Genomic DNA, 26,992 nt, shown 5'->3' on the forward strand with positions numbered 1-26,992 from the left:
AATAAAATACCCAGTATATACATGCCAATCAATGATAAAGAAAACCATGACATACAACTATATCATCCTAAAACATTGCATTTGTATCAGCTAGATTGTACCAAATATTTAACATTAAATGCCTAGATAATTTCAAATTTCATTAGTAATTTATTGAGAACATTGTTTTTTTTATATAGTGGTATTAAACAATTAGGAAGTCAGCATATACTGATAAACTTATGTTTATATGGTTCTGACTTCTTTCAGAAAAGTTACATAAATTGTAAATGCGGTTACCTATTCAAGAATGTGTTGATACCATTAAACTCTTTGTATCAAGTGTTTTATTTCCAATTATAAGTGTTTCGAGGTTTTTCATATGTTTATGTATATATCTATATTTGAAGAGTTTATTTATCTTCGACCAAAAATGAGAAAAATACGGGCAATTCATAAGCAAATGGTTAAAGTATTCTTTTACAAAGAGGACTTGCTGAGATATTCCAGCGTTTAAGGTTTAGATGTGTAGCCTTGATGTTATGCAGAAGTTTATACGTGTTTAACTGTTTAACTTTATTCTATGTTGAGGATTGGAAAATTAAGCAAGTAAAGAAATTGAGCCTGGGAGAGATAATAGAGATTAAACACGTTATATCTGAGATTAAGAAATCATTTTTCACTAAGCTAGCAATGCAGTTGCTCGAATAACGTATTCAGGATGCAATGGGGTTTGCAATTAATGTGTATGCTTTCATTTTAAAGAACAATGCAAAACGTGCTGACTTGAAATGCACTATCGTTTACGCATACATTCTGGTTACATGTTTCGCCTTAGATTTCTAATTCCACAATAAAAGTACTTTCAATGATGCTCAAGCAATGAATATGTTTCATATATTATCAGCATCAAGTATTAAACCAACAGGGTTGTTGATTATGCTCTGCTTCTTTGGAACTGTCGTGTGTATTTTGTATTTTCGTCATCATATTTGTTCTTAGCTCCATTTAATATAGAACGATTTCGATGGAGAAGGCAGCCATTTCTTTTTGTAAAACGCCACAATAATATACTATTTTATATAGATCACTGTACCGTTTGTGCATGCGCTAAGTCGACATGTGAGTGTACGGTCAACTTAGTGCAGTGAGTGCTTACGTTAATGACCAAACTAAAAATATATGTGTAAAGCAACTGCATTTCGTAGGGTTTTTGTTACTGAGATGAACTTTACAATTGAATGAATCAATTAAAAGCAGTACCCATACAAGCATTTGGACATAAACATCCTCCAAGGAGAATTGTTAAATGTACAGCTGAATTGTAAAGTTTAAAATAGTTCATGGACATATTTATACTTTGTAGCCGAGTTGATATTAAGGTTATTTCATGGTATTTCAGGGTTGTGAATGGGCGGTGATCATTATTCAAACTAACGAAAGTAGCGTAAACAGAATTGAAAGCAAAACACAAGCTTTAAAACAAACCTAACGATATCATGGTGAATACATATAAAAAAGGGGAAAAAATATACTACTAATAAAAGCAGACGTCAATATTTAATTTTGCTTTTGAAAAAGGAAACATTCCAATGATTTCAGCATTGAGATGCTTTCTCTTCATTTCTCTGAAAAAGTACATCTATTCTAATCGAAAAAAGAATACATGTCTTCCCACAAACCGCGACCTTTTCAGCATCGCAGGACAAAATTGATCATGAAGTGTCAAATTACCTATATCCTTTCGACACTGGCCCATTTTTTACACTGAATAAAACGTATGCCATTTACTCCCCTCAAAATTGGTGCATGTGTTGCAGTAATTGCCTACAACGTTGTTTACATTTTATCTTTCATGAAAACTTGAATAATGTTCGTGGAAAAATTCATGTATATCTAGTTTTTGAAGTCGATTTCAAGATATCTTCCTGATCTGTTAAGCTATCCGATTTTTGTTTCTGAGCAGTAGACCTCAGCTATTTTTAGTTGGGAGCAATAACAATGAACTAAGATTAAATACCTTATTTTTGTTTTCTAGTGTTCCAAAATAGTCAAATTTCAGTTCGGCAGTGGTATTTCTCGGACGTTTTAGGACAGTGACGTTTTAGGAAAGTGACGTCTTTAGGAAAGAGAATTTTATTTCTCAATTGTATTCTTTTATTACTCAATATTTCAACCAATTAATAGTACGTCTGAATCCTTCCTTCCCCATTGCAATGCTATTGTTCAGCAAAAAATTATGGCTCGTTTACAACCATGTCCTTACTTGACATCCATTATAACACGGATGTCTGATGTCTGAAGTACCGTATTTGTTGCATATACACAGCTGTGATAGTGAATAAGACGAAAGTGAAACGTTTAATCTACAAATGACACATGTCAAATACCTCATTGTTTATCAAAAGACACCTGATGTAATTCTTTAAAAATGATGCAACTGTCGTGACCCTCCGAGTTATATACTGTTCGATATATTTTTCCATTCAACGTAAAAACGGGCGACTGTTCCGGAATCACACACATAAGTTTGCGTTATTTGCGTTATTTGCGTAAAATAACGTTTTTATAAGTTTTTCCACTTGAACTTGAACTTTACCTTTTGCGTTTTTTCTTTATTTAGGATTGTCGGGATAAAAGTGAAGCTTATGAACGTAAACTGGTTCAAACCCCCAGTAAACTTATATTTCACTGACCGTTCCAAGGCGGTACCTAACAATCCTTGATAAACATACCTAGGTTTTTATATATAGTATGTATGCACTGTGCTGTTTGTGGAATTTTGTGCTGTTCTTTCATGGTTCTTGTTTGTGATTTTTGTTTTTATGTACTATGTCTTTGGCGTTTACCCAGTGCCATTGTGTTTAAAAAAAATCCTGCTGAGCTTGTTTCTGTAGCTTTTCACATAAATATTGATCTGAATTGTATTTTTATCGTTATGTAGTTATATGTAAACGACCATATCTATCTATCTAGTGTATTTTAGGTATATATTACGTCCTCATAATGTTTGGACAAATGTCTAATTCAACACCAAAACACAACTAAACTAAGCTGATGTTGAAGATGTAATCATAAGATATGATCCAACATATAACTATATAACTACTGTATAAGTAAGCGTCGTTTTAGTCGTCAGCTTGTGTGTTTTTTTTAATTTTAATCTCCTACCAAATGTCACGAATCTAGAGAAGACGTGAATGCCAAATGCCGTACTAAACAAGGTTGTCAATAAACATGATAATTAAATGCTATTTAATAGCTTAGAAGCCATCAATGCGGCTGCAAATAAAACATGCTCGTATTTATATTTTACTGCAATGCATGCCATTTAATAGAATAACACACAGAAGCAGATGTTGTAGATAGTAAATGCCATTTCAATCTCAATCATTCAAAACAATTCAGGCATTTAATTAATGCATGTCTAGTATGGATTAATGTTAGAAAACACAATCGTTCAATTATTGTCTTTGTTTTTATTACATCAGTCGGAAGGCGTAAAAGTGTGTAACTCATCTGTTTTGTAAAAACAATCGTCGAGGATCTGTCACAGCTTTTGTGGCATCGTCGTCAGGTGACAATCGGTTAGCATATGCGAATAATTATGTATTGCTTAGAGTAATACGTGGGTTAGCCAGTAGCCTTAGCTTTAACCATACCAGACACTCCTCAAGAGACATACAACGTTGCAAGTTGATACACACATATCCTATGATACTTTTTCGATATCAGACATACTAATATTTATAAATTATCAAGGCTGATAAACACACATCCTTATTCTGCCTTACCTTCATGGCCATGTTCACAAAAGGGTTTATATATACTAACACTCTCACGTCTGAATATAAACTCAGAATCAAATGTTCACCCCTAGCTTAATCCATATATTGTGAGTTGTACCTTTGTAAAAAGCACATGTAGACCTTTCCAATCTGATAAGCAAACTTGACCTATTCCAAGGAGAAATAACTTCACCAATATTTTTGTTCTATGTTGGTAAGACCAAATTTGAATTTATCTGCTGCTATTCGCAGACGCTGCTGGGTCTTTTTGTGACAAGGGCTGAAATGCAAAATTCCCGCGTGGAGATAAATCTTGCTAGAATATGTACAGATGTCAAAATTGTCAGCTTTCCCAGTAAATTTATGACGGAAAAACTTCTAAAACAGGGTTTCAGATATTGTAAATTAAGGAAAACTTTCTCAAACTTTGTTAATGGTCATTATAATCTTATATCAAAGTACAATAGTAGTCTTAAATCGCTGATTGCTAATAGTTTTGCTCGTCCCGATTTTTATGGTGATGTGTTAAGGTAAATTCGTATAATTATTTAAAAATTTTCCAGTACTTAGTTGGGCAGATAGATTCAATGAATTACTTGAATTTTATTTAAACCGTGGATATAAAGGCAATACTTTGAAGAGTAATTGCCTTCTAGTTTTTGAATATGAGTTCTTGAGACAAATTATAGGGTTGAATATAGCATCCTTACATAACTAAGTTTTCAGTCCTTTGATTTTATTAAAAAATTGCAAATTCATGTTATCTAAAAAACCGTGTTTAGCTGACTCTGCTAAGTATTCAGCCCTTCAATTTTATAAAAAAAATGCAGATTCATGTTATCATTAAACCAAATTTGGCTGTCTTGGAGTGTTTTGGCACCTCACGTTAATATCTTCAAATATTTTACATAGGTAATCATTTAGAAGAAAATATTAGCTAATATATGTCGCTTTTATTTTTAATAATGTTTTCTTTATTTGATCCCGGTTTTAGTACAATAATGCTTTTTTATGAAACTCGATGATCACACAATTTTAAACCTTTTATTTTATAAGGCAGACTGTGTGTGATGCTCATAGTTTCAAACAATGACTGCAACGTATCTTTGAAAAGTTTTTGCATTAGGTACTAATGGTTGGGATCTCTAATCGTTGAAGTACTTGGGGTTTACCTATTATTGTATTATTATCTGTTTTATTATTAAGTTTCATCAAGTTAATGCACACTTTGATAAGATTTACCTTTTACGTTTTTTTCTTTATTTAGGATTATTGGGATAAGAGTGAGGTTTGTGCACATAAACTGGTTTAAACCCCTTGTAAATTTACATTTTACTGACCGTTCAAAGGCGGTACCTAACAATTCTTGATAAACATACCTAGTTGTTTTTATATAGTATATATGCACTATGTTGTTTGTGGAGCTTTGTGCTGTTCTTCCACGTTCCTAGTTTTTGATTTTTTTTGTTTTTGTGTTCTATGTCTTTGGCGTTTACCCAGTGCCATCTGTAGTTTTTCACATAAGCCTTGAATTAATTCTACAAGATAGCTTAAATTTTGATTTAAATATAAACGGTGCTGTGATAATTGAGTTACTGTTTGCTAATGAGACATTTTAGGAAAGTCAACTCAGCGTCAACATCATTTAGATACGCTTTTTACATGCCATAAGAAATGAGGTCTTAAAGTTAATATAGCAAAAACCAAAACTATGGTATTTTGTTAACGTTTGTTACCCATTCACATATACGTTTGTTTAGACGATGTACTTATTTATAAACAGAAATAGACGTATGCTCTGTTCTGTATTGTTTTGTTTGCTAATACAACCCTAAGCATTTTGTACTCCAACGAGTTTGATAAAATAAAGCAAATCAAGTACTCCTAAAAAATTAAGCTATGTATTGCGTCAAGTCTTTCAAATTAAAAGACCCATAATTTAATATAATATGGTTATATGCTTGTTTTGGTTCCATAAAACAATAGTTATTATTATTATATACATAAATATATGTATATGTGTGTCTTTCTTATTAACGGACATATCCGTACGATCGCTTTTTCGAAACAATATTTCTGATAATTCATTACATTTATTCCGAAACTAAGAGCTGAATTAATTACTTAAGGCAAAGCTTATTGGACTTTTAAGTAAAATATGATTAGCATTATATTTATTCACATGTCAAATGACGCGTTTTATCTGCATATTTGTTTGTATGACGATGCGCTTGTAATGCTGAAATCAGTAAAATTGTTATTTTCTGTTGTGCTTTTATTTATGACAGAATACAATCCCTTTATTGGTCAATTGGATTGTCGAAGGACAATCAGCGTAGTGTTAATTGCGCGTGGTTTGCTACCTGATATCATTGAAGTGGCACTGTAGGCGCTAGGCAATTTATTATCCCCATAAAGGCAAGAAAATAAACCTTACTCTCATTTTATGTACTGCAGTGCACGCAATTTTAATTTACTGCAGTGCATGACAATTGGAATAATATTCCAACACATTTAATGCTAACTATGCGAGCTTCGTCTTTCTCCAAAATAAAAGCAGCTTTTGAATTAGGTAATGCCCTTATAAGATTAGCTCCGTGGTCATTTGTTATGACACCAATTGCAATGAGGTCATTTGCGACAACATACTAACTGTGTCTGATACAAAGTTCTGAATAAGCACGTTAAATTATAACCTAAACATGTCTTGTAATCCTTTCTAAAAGTATTGGTATCATTTGGAGACAACGAACGCAAAGTAATTGAAAAGTATCAATTAAATGCAATGGCGGAAGCCTTAGTCAGTTTAACCCTTATGTCACCCATTTTAAGAGGTACACTCCGCTTCTTTAATAGCTATCTTTTTAGCACAATTAAGATTGCGATTTATTACAGTTACATGTTAAAGTACCTAAGTGTTTGGCCTAATTGTTCTTAGTTGACAACAAACAATTTGCGTTGTAAGTGAAAAAATGCAACAATAAAACTGTTTACCCAACGAATGCTTCTATAGGCTTTTTGAATTGAAATACAATTATTAGTCTGCCTCAACAAAATTTTAAATCAATCACAAGAATGACGTTATTATTTTTCTTAAAAACAAATTGCTACACGAAATTGTATACAATGGTCTGTAAACAGTGCAACGTATGCCAATAAGAATTATTCGGATACATACGACTATTGTTTTATAAATAAGCTATGTAATACAAAACTGTAACAACATATAATCAGACATTCCCTGGAGTATATTTTCTTCAATGAAATGTCAACTACCAAATACTGGTACCCTTCTAGCACTCTCGAGACGTTTGCGTTGGTAGCAGTCAACATATATATTGGACAAAACAAGGTTGATAATACGTATGCATGAATCTCTCGCCTAAGGTTTTGTTAGTTTACATTCTGGGTGAAGCACCCTGTTAAACTTATTCAGCATTGACCATTACTTCTAGCACTTATGTACAATGACCGCTAGGTCTTATTTAATGATTAAAAATTGATTGTGATAGTTACAACAACGAAAGGGTGAAACACTGACACTCCTTTCAGATAAATGTTATATGTCTGACGTCAATTACACACAATGAATGTATTCACTTAATACATATATAAGCTGTTATTGCACTATTGAAAGTGTACATACGATTGTCCTTTTTTCAAACTATTGATACGCATAAAGCTATGAGTAATTTCGATTGAATATTTTGATGAATTTAAAATAACTCGCAACTAAAAATCTAGCTGTAGAATTGGTATTCAGTTATTGATGTTCATAACGTTTTTAAGTATTAAGTATTTTAACTCAACATTTACATCACTAGGTTTTACATTAACACAAGAACTATGAAGTGACAATTTGCTTGTCCGTTGTTAGTTTAAATATTATTGTAGTATTTAAGTATTGGTAATTGAAACATGTAAACACAATATTGTTATCAAAACGTATGTACCAATTATTAGGTCAGATAGAGATATAGATCATAGCTTTGAATTTCCCAGACTTATATCCGTTGAATAATTGTATTTTATTGCATAAAATGTGCGTTTTCGGTCCGTTATCGTGGTGTGTTAAAACGCAAAAACCCGGGCGTTATCGGTAGGAAACGTGCATTATTCAGTAAATTCACGTGCCGTTAATGACTGGCTTTTTTTTTACAGAAGCACTTTTAGGGCTCGAATCATAACAATGGCCGCTGAGCGACCTGGTTTCTGACCGAAAGTGCGTCAACGATGCCAACTTTTCGCACAAAAACAAATTTCAGCATATATAGCTGTATACAAATATCAACAAATGAAATAGACCGCATTTAACTTACATATTTTCTTCTTTTTCGACCTCAAAAAGGTGTATTAACCCTATAATAAATAAACAATATCTTCATTTTATTATTCCAATGATGGTTCAACTTCTAGGTCAGACTTGGATACATTGACAATAATTTTGCACTTCCAGATTTATTTTCGTTGTAAAATTACTAGATATTTTTGAGCAGCTATTTACCCTAACACCAATTCAGCAATATGTTTAACGATGCAAGAACATGATTCCATATAGAGTAGAGCCTTACTGTATAATTAGTTAGTGTAACTTCCGCTTATTACTAACAATAACACGTGATAATTATATAGTAAAAACATTACAAAACATGTTAACATGTATAAATAAGGTTATAAACTACTAGTTACTTTACTTATACATTTCAGTGCGAATAGGACAACTAAAGTATGACAAAAAATTCTTTCACGCATAATTATGACAAGTTGTATTCTCAATATCAAATATACAGAGTGTATCAGGCCTATAAACCACAGCCTTTCTTTCGGAATAAGTCGTACAACCGCTCATTACTGATAATACCGAAATACGAAACCATAAAACATGTATCAGTTAATCATGGAGAATTTACTGGAATATTGTTAATTGAAAAAAAATGTCAACTAGAACATTTTGCTGTCATTTGCTAAGTATTTCCGTATATTCTTGGAAATGGTCCCTAGTAAGATTAATATATCTGTCATCTTTAATTCGTATCTAAGCAAATTTATTTCATTATAACGATTTTGCTATTTACTAATCTTCAACGTATTGATCTTTTATTGCGAGAAAACGAGAATTTTGACACGACACACTACATTAACTTGATTTTAATCGTGAGAAATGCATCTCATTTCTTTATATTGCCGTATTCATTTGTTAAATAATGTAAAGGAAAAATGTTTTACATCTTAATGTGTAGATTATTTGAAATCAATACGACACTGCCATGTGCTTTAGATCTCGTCAATGCCTAACGGCAGTATCTAACATACAGCCGTTAGCTTCCCCAGTCGCTGATGGTAAAATTAACACCCATAACTAGTTTTCATTCCATTCATGTAGCTGCATAAAACCACATAGAAAACGAGGAACACATACCATCTCCACTGGTGGTGTGCTTTGTTAATTCATATGTCGTTGTTGTTGTTTTTTTTCATTGATTACTGCAATCATAATAATAGTATAACTCAATATATATCGAAATGTCTGGTATTGAATAATTAATCTAAAACGAACAAGAACATCCCAAACAACCACGGCAATGTTTTGCCATACACGCATATATCTATTCAACATCAATTGATATTGCCCTTGAAAAGAATATTTCTCTATATAGACTTTGAGAGTTCTTATGATATCTATATTTAGTACATTTTTATAACGTAATGTATGTAATTCAAGGAATTTATTTTACCTCAACTTGTGTGACATGCAATTTACTAGCTGTATTTGACCTTATAACATTGTATTTGTATGTCTCAACGTAGTTTTTTTTAAAACAATTCTCTCTTTCCAAAACTGTCTGTTTTATACCTTTGTTCGTAAAGCATGATGGATGGCATGTGATACTGCTCTATTATATAAACAGCATATATAAACGGAGGCCCTGCTTTGCTTGTATACACGTACATGTTATCATTTAACGTACTAAAACCTATGATATCTGCAGAATTTCTGTACCCGATTACCAATATGTACCATATGTTACATTTTATTCCTCTTAATGCATATCATGCATATCATGCAACAGGAATGAGTAAGGAACATATTTTGAGTTGAACTGAGTAGAACAGTGTGTGTATTTTATAATTGATACTTAACATAAATCACGCATTGGCTTGTCCCTGTCGTTATATAAGTGAACATATAAGACATCGAACTTCGAATGCAAACGAATTCACCTTACACTGATATTGCGAGCGTATGTGTGTATATGCAGACATTCTGTACAATTAGTGGAATAATAGGATAGTGTAAATCCCATTTTTTAAGTAGGTCAAATTGTGTTAATACTTACTGAACAGGGACGTAGCAAATCTAGAATATATGTGCATGTTCAGTCAATGCTCAAATAGCATATGTTTATGAATAAAATATTTTAAACAAATGAATATACCTTTCTACACTGTCTCAGTAATGCTCCGTTAGTACTAGGAACGTTCTTCATAGCAGTCACTTCAGTGTTTATTTCTTTACGCACAAAATTAAAGCAATGACTATTTGTACTGATTAAGTCCAGTGCACACTGTCCGGTTTTTAAAACATTCTTTTTTTTAACTTTTCAGTATATGATAACGAGAATCAAAACCATCTACTCAACCATATCATAACCAGAATCAACTTTGTAACATGAAAACATTTAATATATATTTTGTTTTGCTCTCCTATGTTTTGGTTTTGCAGATTGCATCGACATTTAAACAATAAAGAAGTTTATTGGTTATGATAATATTTGAGTTTCAGAGTTGTGGTATTAGGTTATTTAAAAATTTAATGGTTTAACAATTTATCATTGAAAGCAAACTTAAGAAAAAATATGTATACCTAGAACCACACTGCGATCAATATTTCAGGCCAAACACATAATATATTTCAGTAAACATTACCATGTCAACAAATATCTTAAGCATGAATTTAAAAATTCCATAGTGTTGTTTCGTTTAAACATCTTTAAAATTACTATATGTTCAAAGAAGCTTTCCTAAATGTCAAAGCAACAAAACGCAAACAAGATGCTAATTATTGAAGTTAAATATCTTTGACAAAAACTCAAGGAGGAGAAAAAATCAATGGCTTTAAATGTTATCATCTAAAGCCAAGAAATTAGATCTTAGACAGACGGAATATAATGTTTTAAACTATATGGAATGACAGCGACATTGAAGAAAAACAACACTGTGAGTGTATGTGAGACAATGGCTTTGCAACTTAGAGGGACGAATTATTTTAGCCTGTGTAACGAGAATAAGCAATCGTAGCTTAAAAGGTTAACTGTTCTATACATTCGGTAGATCTTATAGCATACCGCGAACGTATTGCTGGACGGGTTACCGCATGCAACGGTCCATGAGCAATTTGCGGCGCGTTTTAAACGATTTTCCCCTTTATAACCATGCTTAATTTAAACGTTCTTAGACAAAATGTCCTAACATTTTGAAGCAATGAATACGACTTTTTTGAAAATTAAATAAAGATCTCGTTTGATATTAATTTTATCTTACTTTTACCACGAACTGTTTATGTGATTCTGCGATATTAATAGTTTTTTTGTAATTAACTGTATTATTACCTCAGAAAACCATTTGTTTTTATGCTTTAACCTTGACGTGTATTCCATAAAATGTTTCTTTTGAAATAAATATTGTTTAAATGTCATTGTATAAACAAGGATAAAAACAACAACAACTGAAATGGAATAAACTAACAATACAGTATTTTCTGTCAAATGTTTGTTCTTTGAGATATGAAAACGAAGTGAATCTAAAACAATGACTTAAACCAGATGTTAACCCAGTTTTCGACCCTACACATCTCAAACATCTTAAACTTGTTTTAACATGCATGAATAAAAAAGCGGCCAATATATATCATATGATATTATTAATTAAGTAGCTGAATCAACCTGAAAACTGCGGCTAGTACGGGTTAATCTATAGAGATAAAAATATATTTTCTTACAATTTGAAATAAGTTGGATATTTTTGGTAATAAGATAGTACTTTTTGAAACATCCAGACATTAAAAACTGTTTAAATTAAAAATCAAAAGTGTCGTAGGAAAACCAAATCGCAAATTATGTTAGCAAACTGTTTTTAGATTGTTTTTTTGAAATATCACTCCTTATCGTATTCAACTTTTACTAGACAAACGTAGTTCTCCCCAACTTAACCTTAATATTCGATCAAAATCGTTTACGTAACACCTAAATGAGGGAGTAGTTCATTCTCCTTTTTTCACCTATAATACCAAAGATCGCGTTAGTTTTCTTGGTAGAAACCAGTACTGATATCAAGGTTAACTCCTGGTGGGGTCCGAATCTAAAACGTATTGGATCATACACGGCGCCCTCTTTTGTTATTTAAGTCTCAGCAACAAACGTGTATAGTATGTTTGCACCTTTATTGATACTCTTTCTGAAACTTACCGTTTCAAACGATACTATTTTCATTACAACAGGACGATTTCATGTTCGATGTGTTTTAAAAATCCGTCTATCAGTAAGCATTGCCTTTTGATAACGTGCTTTCGTTATGTAGGAGTCATTAATCTCGCTGATATTTTATATGTGGTTCTCTTCTGAAATATGGAAGCGGAAAACATCAAGACAACATAAAATTAATCAGCTACAAAAATGGAAAAAAACCTGATTTCTATATTGAGTAAATTCCCGAGCTTACGATAGACACGAAACGTTTAATTTCGCTATAAATTTGCTATAAAATGAACAAGGCAGCACTATAACAGACCAATAATTTACTTAAAGAAAAAAAAAACATGAATTCTCCGACATCGCTCTGCTTTTCTGAAATTTCATCGGCAAAAACATAGTGAATATGGGTCAGTAGAAATTCTGATTGATAATCTCATGTATTTAAGGTACATGGCCGCTCACTCATTTATTGTTTTGTATGATACATGTTTGTCCTGTATTTAAGCAAATTTACTGTACCCTGGCTTGAAGAGCAATAGAGCAATAGTGAAAATGAAACAATCTTTCCAGAGAAGTTTAAACGTACGATACATACATCTTGTTGTCACTAGTAGTAAATAAATCCTCATATTTCATAAGAATTGAATTAACACACTTTCCTCATTGCAGACTAAGAGATTTTCAAAGTACAGTGGTTTGCCTACACTGACATTTATGTTAATTTCAAATAATTGGTACAGCCATGGTAAAAACAGTTTTATCATAGTCTACGCATGAAGAAAAAGCACTATTTTACAAAATATAAGCGAAAAAACTTCGTACACGGAAACCACTACCTTTCATGACCTTGACCGACAATGCATGTACATTTCTGGTACGAATAAGCGTGAAAAGCAAGATCCTTCTTCTGGTACTGTCATTTAATCTCGACACCCAATTGAGTGTTTATTTCCAATCAGTTGTTTAAATCAATTTATTTAGTGGCGATCTGCTCCAGTTAATGCTCGAAAACGGCCATTTTGAAAAGTGAAGTAACACGGTTTATTTACTTTTTTGGAGAGCAAATATTTTGAATATAATATACATTCGCGTGGATGACACCCTTTCAAATACGTGTTAAATATTTTTCAACGTAATATTGGCACTATATATTGTAACATGCGTGCATAATGCGTATAACAAGTTTGCATGTTTTCGTGGAAGCCATCCTTAATATGTACTTGTATATATGTTAATATTCATTTTTAGAAACTTTTAATATTTTGATACCAACTATTTCTTATGACTTGAAAACTATAATAACTGTAGATTGAATAAAACAAAAAACATTTGTATTTATCATATTTCAACCGCTGACCGGTAAACGCTGTATTGTTCTTGCTTAATTTACAAAATGAGAAAAAAATAGTGTTCAATTTTCTATTGATATCCCATTTGCAAAGATTCATCTCCTATCTTGTCAACGTAACACTAACTCGGTTCTCAAATTTAATATAACTCGACAGATCACCGCAGGAAAATTAATGTAATTTTACTGTCTCACATCACACATTAGCATTTGAGAGAAATAACTTGATATAAACATATGTAATATATAATGGCAACCAAGTTTTATCGACTTTCTGAATAATCTGAACAGATTTTCATGTTAACTCGAATGTGTTCACTGGAATATTCTTTTACGAAAAACGCAGCAAATGTATGGTAATTTTATGTTTCATTAAGAAATATGCTGACAAGATGGAGTGAACATTCTTATTTTTCTTCTAATTGAACATATATACGTGCGTATAACGCTAACACCAGTTGATTATGATAATGATTAACAGTATAACAGCATTTTTGGCTGATTGAACAGACTGTTGAGCATGGCATGCTAAGCTTAAACCCAGGGACCAGCATAGAGATTATGTAGATGCCAATTCATATTTATACTAGCACATTCTTCATATGTGTGTTTCGAAAGTCTGTCGCGTTGAAATATCGATTTTGTTTCTGAAAATGCAATTTAAGTACGGAGAGAAGCCCAGTGGCTAGAACAACAACAGAAGCCTATGTCAAAGCCGAACATACACGAAACGAGAGACATACAAGGAATAAACAAAACGGAACGAGGGAGAAACAACGTACTACCAGCACGGAACGAGGGACACACAGCGGAATCGCATCACGGTGCAAGAGACTTACAACATACCAACAACACGGAACAAGAGCAAAATTACGTACAAGCAACACGAGACAAGGGACATACAACTTTCAAACATCACATAACGAGGGAAATAAAACGTTCAAACAACACGGAAGAAGGGTTATAAAACGTTTAAAAAAATCAGAGAATGAGGGGCACCCAACGTACAAAATACACTTTACGAGAGACACACAAGGTACACACAGCACTGAACGTGAGACACATAACGTACCAACGACAAACACACAAGATGGAAACAACAAGGAGCGAGGGACACACAACAATAAAAAAACACTGAACGATAGACAAACGACGAATAAACAACAATGAACGAACACACATGTATATATTTTTAATTTTATTGCAAATGGAAATCTGGTTTAAACGCAGTCACTTGTATAAACTTGTATTTAACAGTTTTTCTGGCTTCATCTCACATCATTTATACGACTGACAGTTCCTGTTCTTTTTGTATAATGTATATATCTTCTCCTGCGTGTTAACTGGGTCAGAAAATATTTAACTAAATTTCTTTAAAGGATATCTTTGTAACTTTTTTGCAGAGACATGTCCATAAACTGTTTTTTTTCTTTGCCCCATGTTTTGTGCATTTGGATTTTCCTTAAAAGCTGAACTGGCAATGTTTAAAACTAATACATGTTTTAAATCAAGAACATTTTTTTAAAGCATTTGCCTTATTTTAGTTTGTTAAGAATTGACAGATACCATTAACAGATATACAATACTTCTTGATTACCTCCAAAATGGAAGAAAAATATGGTAATTGCTTGTTTCCGTGTAAGATGGCGATATATTTTACCATATGGGAAACAAAAATGATATCCGGCAGGAAAGGATATATAGTTTGGTGTTCACGAGGCGAACTGTATTGACATCTATAAAATATCATAATAATAAGATAAAAGTCAAAGTAAATGTTGTAAATATCAAATTACTTTGAGGTGTTTTGTGTACTTTTACACTTTCGAAGATGTACAGTTTTTTTTCCCACCACGTATTCAAGCCGTGATATGCGATTGTTCACTGTGCCGACATTCATATTCTTGTCGACCATTGCTGTTCGTTGTGTGGGTCTATGCACTTTCGGGTAGCGAAAAGTTTTGTTCTGCGATTCACATACATATAGTGATTAAAACGGTCTTTTTGTTCGACGATTAGCATTCATTTAAAATCGTCATCAGGTAGCTGCAGCAGGCGGTTAAACTCCTTTACATAGTATTAAATACATTTTTGTCAATCTCCTAATCAATACTGCCGTGTTCGGTGATCGAGAGAACATCAGAGAAGGCTAAATGTTTACGGTCTATGTTTCCTATTCCATTTCCGTTTGTCTCATTGCTGTTGGCTTGATAACTGTCGTTATGGAAACGGTTGAAAACCAAGATACATGCATTAAATGAATGAGTAAGAACGAACAGTAATAAGAGTTATGAGTTGTGACCACGATGTTGTATAATAAATATACATATATAAAATGTTTAGTCTGGTTTTGACAAGGTAGGCAATGATTTTCTGCAAATAGGATGTTTAGACTTTTAAAACAAACGGGATTTAAGGTAGTTCTGCTATTGAAATATGACACAAAAAAACATTTCGTCAATATTTAAATTACAACTATACAAATTTTTATCTGTGAAAACTATTTCGAAACAGAATTAAATTTTCTGTAAAAATGATCATAAAGACAAAAATATATATTTTAATATGAATACTCCTAGCATACAGGTACTAAACACTTTTATTTTCCTTTTTCAATATTTGGGTTATCCTTTCGTTGTTGTATTTTCACATAATCAGTATCTACTTCTTTTACAAGAATATTTGAGATAAAAACAGTATTGGAACTCTGATGATATCCTTCTTTAAGGTAGACAATATCCTCGTTAAAAATTCGTTAAGCATTCACAGAGGATCACTCAATGACCACGAAATGTCTCAGATTAAATCCAAATGTAATTTAAGCAAACATTTTTTTTAAAATAGAGTCTTAACATCGATGTTCAAACACGAGCAACAAGAACAATCCCTGTGAAAAGAGAAAAGAGTGAAATAATAAGGAAAGGGGCATAAAAATTACAACCTTGTTTATGTGTCGAATAAACATGTTTTTGTTGACGGATCACTTATGTCAACGTTAGTATCATAACTTTTGTTTTCAAATCAAGTGAACGACGTAAATAAGCGATAATTTAATACAGCGCTTTTGGTTATGTACAAGATGCACAGTACTTTCTTTTTGAAGTATTTATCAAGCTAGGAGTGGTTTTGAAGTCAACGAGAATGTAAACCAAACGAGTTCCGATTAACATAAATAACAGATACTGAAGGCTATTTCAACATTCAGAAACACGTTTTATTGATCAGTGGATTTTAAATCACACAAAATCTCATTATTTGTTGCTAATACGTCTGGACAACTTCCTTCAAACTGTTTGCTCATATAATGTAAACTTCTTTTTTTCTGGTACTTTAGTGTCGTCAATGGTTTAATTGGGATAGAAAGGTCTTAGAAAACTTTAAAATGTCTGAATGTGGCTAAATTACAGACTCAAGAGTAATTTGGCTTCCAAATCTGCCACCTGAATGCCATATTATTTAGGAGAAAAGTATTTGTGTTTTAATTGCATTTAATATGCATACAATTGTTAGTGTCTAATGTTTCAATGATGACGTTAAGGTATTTTTTTTAACTTCAATCATATTTCTTCAGAAAAAAAAATCTTTAATATGTCATTGCTTTGTTAAGTACTTTAAAACACGTGCTTTGAATGTGTAAAAGAGGTTTTTGCAATCGTTATATTTAAACGTAATTACAGTTGGAGTATCCACATTTTATATATAGAAACAAAATTTATTCTGATAGAAAACATTTAATGCATACCTAGTAACGTTCGGTTTGCAGCATATATCATCTCGCCAGACAAGTGGTTGATGTTCGACTCTTGATGTTTATGATTGTGAAATACAGAATAAACCCATACAATGGTATAAGTACATATACTTTTCTAAAAAGAAGGTGTAAGTTTAACTGTTCACGTTTTAAGTTCATAGAAATATATACATATAAAGCAACATTTCCCGTCTTTCTTCTGATATTAAATGTAACTTAATGTATCCATACTTGACCAGTTATTCTTTATACAAGAACGGTTGACTGGTTTTGAATATGCAGTTACAACATACATGTAGTAAGACTCAATTAAATGATGTGCACATACTGATCATTTATCGTTATCTCAACTTGAACTTCTAAAATAAGACGCTTCCGTTTCCAGTGTATGAGATGATCGTCTAAATTTAGACTTCATTTAGATGGTTTTCATGTTGATAATTTTCAATTCAAAGTTAAAGGCTTGTTTTAATTTACATTATCATTTTAGGTCAACATATTCGTATCTTATACTGTTTGTATCTATAGTACAATTAACTATTACCAACTTAGCAAACACCTGACTGTTTACAAAAATTACATGTGATTACTAAAAGTATATTTTGTGTGCGGTATTGAATTAATCAGAGCGAGTAGCCATTGAAAGACTGTTGTTTATCTTTTTATTAATTCAGGTAGTTCATACAGTATTTCGGGAACCTCTCAAGGTATAAAACAGTTTCGGAAATTGAAAAAAAAACGAGTAACGAGATAATACCGCACGAAAACCTGGGTTTTTAAAATTACACCAGAAAAGGAATATAAAAAGATGCATAATGCAATAATTAATTTCTTTATTGTATACGTGTTGTTAGTAACATATTGACCACAGTTACCAACGCCGATGGTGTGGCTTTAAAATGAAATGTTTGTGATTTATTTTGTCACGCCTTTCTTCTAATAATAACAGTTTACGTGTAAGTTTTCGCGAAATGCAGTAACGTTATAAACTCGCTCAAAACATTGACCATAAATATTCGATAAGAAGAAAGGGAAACTTACAAATTCTCAACAAAACATTCCTTATGTTCGGAACAAGAGGATAGCAACTTAACTTAATGTATATTGTGCAAGGCAAGCTTGGCTTTAAGTTGTCTGATTCTCATTTCAAAACCTACTCCAGACTTGAAACATTGATCATTTCAAAATTTTCTCAAGACTTGAAACATTGATTATTTCAAAACCTACTCCAGACTTGAAACATTGAGCATTTTAAAATGTATTTTTATCTTGAAACATGTATCACCAGACTTGAAACATTTATAATTTCAAAATGTGTTCCAGACTTGGAACATTGAACACCAGACTTGAAACATTGATCACCAGACTTAAAACATCGATCACCAGACTTGAAACATTCATCACCAGACTTGAAACATTGATTACAAGACTTGATACATTGATCACCAGACTTGAAACATTCATCACCAGACTTGAAACATTGATCACCAGACTTGAAACATTGATCACCAGACTTGAAACATTAATCACCAGACTTGAAACATTTATCACTAGACTTAAAACATCGATCACCAGACTTGAAACATTAATGTCCAGACTTGAAACATTGATTACTAGACTTGAAACATTGATCACCATACTTGAAAATTCGATCACCAGACTTGAAACATTTATCACCAGAATTGAAACATTGATCGTTTTTATATGATTAATGATTGTTTTCGGTTTCAAAACATCATGGTTTTTTGTTCATGCTTCGATATTGAATGACGAGACCTTCAAAAGTAATACAATTTTATTCAAACATAATTTGTCCAATCCCTCTTTCGTAATTGCAATCATAATGTAGTGAGGATGTTTCAGTACTTTTTGGGGTTTAGATGTTCCGCAAATGGCAGCAAATGTCTTCATTATTTCAAATTTCTGCGAAACTTTGCTTTAGGCAAAAAAGTGTTGTTGTTTCTAACACGTTCCTTATCCTGATGGAAAGCCTCGTAAATCGTCATATTATATAAGCAGAGATATTTCATGGGTGATTTTAATGTAACCTTAACCTCTTGATATTGTATTCCTTTTATTGCACAAAAATGTAGCTTAAAATATTTGCTCTTACGCGCAAGATCGGGGTTATGTGCTATTCGGTCTTTCCCAGTAGTATAATTTTTTCTTCTTTTTTAAAAAAAATGGACATTATTCTTGATTGCCTGTGTTGTTGTTGATGTTGTGAGCAAATCTTGCTTGACCCTTGGCAATAACTCTATTTCTTTCAGCAAAACCCGTTGTGCCAAATAACAAGCAGATATTTTATGTTTATAGTAAATGATATATCAAAAAAAGTCCCTTGAATATAGGGTTAATACACCTTTTTGAGGTCGTTACCATTTGCAAAGGCCCGCAAAATGGTTTATAGCCCGAGTGCGTAGCACGAGGGTTGTTATTTATTTTAAGGGCCTTTGCAGATGGTAACGACCGAAAAAAGGTGTATTACCGCTATTATTGCATAAAATACACATAAAATGCTTGAGTGACGTCATGAGTGATGTCATTGAAAAAGGTTTTACATTAAGCTCGATTCGGGCCGTAACATAACTCGGCAATTGCATTTTAGTTTCGACGCCATTGTTTGCAGTGTTCATTCGTTTGGAAAGTGTTTGTTTTTTTGAAATTGACTGGATTACTGGGATTATTTACACACAATACCTATTGGATTAATTACCGATATAGTCCTACTTTAACCATTATTTGATTTGACAAATAATTTAAGCCTGAAAATTTTGTACACAAGTTCTTGATAATTTGTACAGCATCTTCAGCATCAGAGAAAAAAATATATTTGAAATTTGTTTGTTCATTGCATACGACGTAATGAAATAATGTCCATATAAGTCGTTTGTTCTGAATGAAATCGACAGAAATAACTACAGTTCGGATAAGTTGAACGTTTGAGACTTAATTTAGTGCTTTTAAAGCAAACAATTAGTCAAAAGAACTGCAGAAAGTACTATCTAGTAAACACACATCAGCTTGCCAGAAAAAGACAACTCAGAAGAAAATATGTTAGTTAGATGCGTTTTATTTCATTTGTTGATATTTGTATACAGCTATTTATGCTGAAATTTGTTTTTGTGCAAAAGTTGGCATCGTTGACCCACTTTCGGTCAGAAACCAGGTCGCTCAGCTATCATGCGAGCCCTGAAAGCGCTTATGTAAAACAAAAAGCCGGTCATTAACAGCAGGTGAATTTATTGAATAGTGCACGTTTTCTACCGATAACGCCCGGGTTTTTGCGTTTTAACACACCACGATAACGGACCGAAAACACACATTTTATGCAATACTATTTGTAAACGAACACTTCTTGACCTTGATTTTACACGACAATAGAAGTATACATAACAGAAAAATATAGCAGTTGCCGGATATATAAATCATGTTGAAAGAAACAAGAGAATTATGTTAAATAATGACCTCTTTTTTAAAAAAACACACGACACGATGGCTTTTCCAATAATTATAAGCTATACATCAAAACAATCAGCAAAGTTTTCCAATTACGATTTGCCTTAGTATCATAATAAGAAATACGATTGCTAAGTTATCATATAGAGAGCTCATTTCAAAATACATCTAGCATGTCATCTTTTCTAACCTTTTGTTACGCTTAAGGTTCATATGTACTGCGAAACAAAGCATCAGTAGAATAAGACGATAGTTGCTGTACCTTTCGGTAGTTTGGTAAAACAGAAGTAGCGAATATTTATTATATCAATATTTCATGTGTTTTTTCAGTGAGATCGGTACGCAAAAAACTGTGTGTATGCAGTGTAGTTAACCATTTTCACTAATATAGCTATTGTATTATTGAGAAAGTATATCAGATACATGTCGCAGGGGTGTATGTCCATTTAAGGCTAGTAGATGACATAAAGTTGAACACTTAGGACGGCAAAGAGTGTACTAAGGTTTATTACATGTAAAACAGTACCATTGAACACTATGTATGCGCTTTCTAGTTGTTTTCGCTTTGTTTTTGTAAAATATCAAGTTGAGTTTAAAAGATTTATGACAAAACATCTACATAATACTGTTGAGATACACTTATATACAAATATGCATTTACGTAGATTTGTTCTGCATATTTAAAAGCGTTAAGAAGCACCTTGTTTAAATATATTGAGATTTTATACAATAATCACAAATTTGCCCAAGTTCTTAGGTCGCTTTTCTCATGTATAAGTGGCACAAAGTTAATATTTTTATAAAGGATTTCTGACGAAAGCAATATGTCTTATATGCATACTCCTTCTCAGATCGAAGGCTTATTTTCAATTTATAGTTCTTATAAACACTCCAGGAAAAATGTGTCTCCGTCTGTGAAGCCAAAGTTAATGGGTGTATCAATAATACTGAAATGTGACCATGATCTTAAATCCCTTGACATATGTGATCGCCATGGTATTGAATAAATTGTGTCATCCTTAAACATATTTTAAAGTCATAAGGATGCGTCATGTGTTGTGAGTTTTAAAATTGGTCAAACTGTTCCTCATTATAGGTCTACATTGAAAATTTAAACACTAGGACGGAGTCAAATCAAGCCCAAGAGGCATGATTTAAAAAGCAAACCTGAAAGGCGACTCCTAGCCCCACAAATAACACTCCTTGTTCCGTAAAATAAATATATTGATTGATTTGAAATCTAGTCATCTCCAAATAATATCTTGCGATCGAAACATTTGCAGACTTTCATTCTTATTCTTCGTCAATGAAACAAACCATTTTCTACTATTTCCGCGAAAAAGATACCAAATTAAGTTATTTCAAAAAGACGAGCTTTAGACTGAAATGATTAATGTACATAAACGCTAAGTAAAAATCTTTGTATTGAATTAAATAATTGTGCAGTAAAATATTTTATCAAATACTGCCTTTTCTTCTTTTTATGTTTATGACTTATTTAATGACATATTAACAAAATCTGTTTTATGTCTATACTGTATTAGAGTTTTCAAAATATCTTTAGAAGCAGAATAACATTTCTTATCGATAGCTCATCTCGTAACATATTGACCAATGGAAAAGAGTGAGGTATTCCAAACAGATAACAATAGACGCTCTTTACATGATACATAACAAAAAAACTTACCGTACAAATGTTATGACACCGACTTTTTGTATGGCGTCCTTCAGGGATGACCAAACATCTTTTAATAGCTTTCCTTCTTCCTCTGTCAGGACGGGCTCTGGGTCAGAAGGATGAAAAGATCTAACGTTCTTGTTCTGCTTTGCATCTCTCCAGCACCGAAGCTTAGAGTTGGTTATCCCCATGGTGTTTGTGTTACGGTTTGTATTTCTCTTGTTGTGTGTAACATGTAGATCCGTAAATTGAATTGATTTATGAGACAGTATAAAGTATAGTATGTCCTCTCAGACAAATGTTGTTTTAGGCGTACGTGTGCTGCTCAGCTGTATCGCATTTTATTGCCCATACATGAATCAATGCTTTAATTATATCATCGATATTTTCCGTTCTTTGAAAAAACGTTAATTTTTCTAGTCACCTTTGTGTTCATACATACTCTTAATTTTTGACAGTACAATGTCGGTCTGATTCCACAAACTAACATAAGCTGGCACAGTGTACATTTCTTGTATTAGTCCAATGTATTATGAAAAGTATTTGTAACTGTTTGCACTCATGTAACACGCCTATTAAGATTTAGATTACAAACACAACATTCTCTAAATACACATCATCCGCTAACGATAATACATATATTCTTATTAAGAAGGTATACGCTTTCATCTTTTAAGAACACATATGCTTATTAACCGTTCTCTCACCAATATCACACAATAGATGACGAATATTATGAAGCGCTAGAAATTGCCGCTACATGATATAAACGCCTCCATGCGATCTAGTATTGGTTAACCAGAGATTATTTTTTGTACCATTTCCTTATTGTCAAAGATGGCAATTATTTTGAATTATATGAATGAGATTATTTACTCATTGTATATTGAGTGTAGGAAAATGTCATTTAGTTTAGTTTTTATTAGGAAAATCCATGGTTTTAGGCAGATTGGTTATTTTCTGATAGTGATAGGGCCATGGTCAATGTTGCCTCGAACTTCAACTTAACCAGAAGATCAGAAGACAACTTTATAAAGATGGGGATAAACTAGCCAAGATACCAGAGCAGAAATATCCCTTTACCAGAGGACCAAAAGATATGATTGATAACGATAGCCTCAATAGTTCAACCCTCAACATCAGTATAACTCTTAACTTTCACTGAGGTCAAAATATGTATGATCATGCGGAAATACCCTGCTATCGCTCCATTCAATTAGGTCAAATTTTATTTGCATATTTCTGATTCATTATGTAAATCACATGACATTTATTTGTCTAAGTTGCATTACCTGCTTCGAGCTCCCATATGTTTGAGTATATATTTTAAACTCTTTTGAATGAACATTATTTTTAATATTGGATCTGGAAGAGATCTAAGAATTCGATCAAAACATGATTACATCCTACTAATGTCATTAAGTCGCCTGTCTTCACCACATCAATGCGAAGCCATCATTTGATGCAAATTCAGTAATGAAGTATACATCAATCGTATAGCAATACTTAAAAAGAATGATTTTGTAGTCAAAACCATTTACTTGACATTTCTAGAAGTCATAAAATCTTTGTTTCTGATAATACTAAATGAAGCTGTACTGGTTGAAACTTACTCTTAATGAATCATAATTATAGAAAATAACCATTTCGACTAATTTACCTCGAATATTTTATAGGAAAGTCTATATATAATTCGACAGAAATAATTGCCACACGAAAATGACAGTTAATTATATTTAAGCTGAGAAGTAAACAGTATTGACAACAGTAGTAATGTTGTGTGTGCGGAAACAGTTCTAGAAAAACAATTTTATGAGAAGATCATGTGTTAATACACGTACATGTACGATAGCTATTCCGACTTTTAACTGGTTATAGAAAATACTGTTGTTGTTATCAACGCCATAATTATTTGTTTTTAATTTATTTTGGCATGCTCATAATATATTTTACTGTTTGTTGATGGTTAAACTCAGTAGTGTTAAGTTTTTACGTATATTATTAGTTGTGAATATAATCATATGTGTATCTACGTTAGCGTTAATGTTTTTTTCGGTACGGTGTACATATGTTACGTATCACGTTCCTGTAGGGTTTGGTTAAAGTGAAGGTGTCATTGATTAATTATATCACTCTTACTAAGTAAAAACTAAAACCGCATTATTATCTAACATATAAATGTAATGAGCATATTAAAAAGTTCAACGTAAAGAGGGCAAATCCTAAATGGGTATGTCACACCTTTCCATTTGCGTCGAAAAGTCGAACGCTTAAAGGCGTTATAAATGACCTCGACAACAATAGGTCAATGTATTTTTAAACCGACACCTGTACACAGCAATCGGAAATTGCGAATGGTTTAAAAATAAAACTGAAAGTACTTAATTCGAAAAACTGCGTTGTAGTTATGGCGTGTCATTTGATATAATGTAATGCCATTATTTATGTAGATGTTTTAAACCATGATGTGTTCAACTTAAAAGTATAGTTACATCAAGTTCGGAATAAAATATACTCTTAAAATATGTTCAGTCTGTTACGTCAGATTGAGTGCTCTTTTAAACTGTTCTGAATCAAAAATGGTTAAGACACAGTGAATTTACGGAAATGAGAAATTTATTATGCGTTTTAAGCATTTGAGTCAGAGGCATAATTTCTCTGTGTGCGAGTCAACACACGTATGTGAATCGCATAATTCCGTTAAAATAAATCGAAGCCATTTTCAAATTTGCGTAATTCGTTTCAAAAGAAATACTCTGATGTGTTGGAGAAATAGATGTGTGACAAGAGAAGCAATTATGAAACTCTTATAGTTTAAAACCGTGTTAAATTATTTCATAATCACAAAATGATATTAGGAAATGCAATACTTTCAAATGAAATTATTTAAAAAAAAAACTCGTTACATTCGAACATCGTCTTTGCTTACATAGAATGGTAACTTTATAATTGTATTGATTGAAAACAGAAATAGTTTGAAATTCAGATGTAGCTGAAATGAATTTCTATCACTTAGCTCAAAGTTAATAAAATATCGAACTTGGAATTTCGGACAGGAAACAGGAAAAAGTAAAAAAAAAACGTCCTTAACGTTTGGATACAAACGTTTGCAATTTGGCCGCCTGCTTGCATTGTATGCTCTGCATTTAATCCGGGATATAAAACAAAACAGCTTGGAAATGATATCTAACGTGAGTTAATAGACTCCTTAACTGAAATAAAGGGCCGATATTGTTCTGAAAGGTTATACCACTTCAACAGTACTACATAATATAATGATGTCTTTGAAAAGTTTAAAACAACTTCACAGTTATTCATATTCCTGTCCTTTATTATGATATTTATACTCATTATTAATAACAAATTTAAATATAACTTGTAATAATTCATAATACTTTCATTTGTTTTCGAACCATGAAACATAATTTAGTCAGTAGAAAGAGAGATCAATTGCGACTTAGTTTACAATATTTACTTCTACTTATTGCCTCCAAATGAAAATGTCATACGACACTTAGAATTGCTTCTGCGTAGGGGGATAATTATCAGTGTTAGGTTTGCTAGGTTTCTTTTAAAAAGTAGACGTGGGATCTTGAAGGGCAACGACGTCCTAACAAAGTACTTAAATAGACCGCAAACGATAGCAAAGCATATTATATTCCATCTTCAATAGTTGTTATTTGTTCTTTTAAAGGCTTCCTGTCCAAAATACGATATGGCGCCTAATTTATTTTATAATGAAATGCGACATTAATAGAACAAAGCAAAACCAATCAATATTCGTGTTATGAAGTTAGAATTACATATTGTTCTGTCAGTTAAATGCCTTGGTTTTATTGGTTCATTATTGAGTAATTATATATTTGGCAATGTTGTATAGGTAAATGTTTTTCTCCGTAGCCAGATTTCTGTAGGATAATTGTTCGTTGACAATTCGTATTGTTCATTAACTTTTGTAACCAATACATTTTCACAATGCTATACTATTGACACATCATGGAGAAATAAAAATCGTCTTCGACCAGCATAATTAAATTGATAGTTTTGACAATATCTACACAACCTGTAGTCTCTGTCAGTTCCATAATGTTCCATATGTCGTTTCTATCTCAAGAGTATGACTTGAAGATCTAAAAATAAAATGGGGTGTTTAAGCATCAAGTTCAAGTTCAGCGTTCAACATAGATTTAAAACTTTTCTATACCAGGAAATAAATATATAGTTAAGTACATTGTTTGTTGATTGCTCTTTTGCTGCTAACGAAATAATTTATTGCGTGTGAACAATTGCTAAGTAAAACTCTTGATAGTTAATATGGTCATTTTTACTTCAAGGTCTGAAGTTTTTATCATCGCTATTAATTATTCTATTATAATAGGTTTTGCTATCTTATGCTTGTTGGATGGGCATCATTGACCTAAGGTAATTGTGTAGTTCTGGACGATCTCGATTCATATTTATTTATTATTTTAAATTTATTTATTATATCCCTAAGGTGAAGGACTCATTAGTGTCAAT

Source organism: Mya arenaria, chromosome 9 (genome assembly GCF_026914265.1).
Source record: "Mya arenaria isolate MELC-2E11 chromosome 9, ASM2691426v1".
NCBI lineage: Eukaryota > Metazoa > Mollusca > Bivalvia > Myida > Myidae > Mya > Mya arenaria.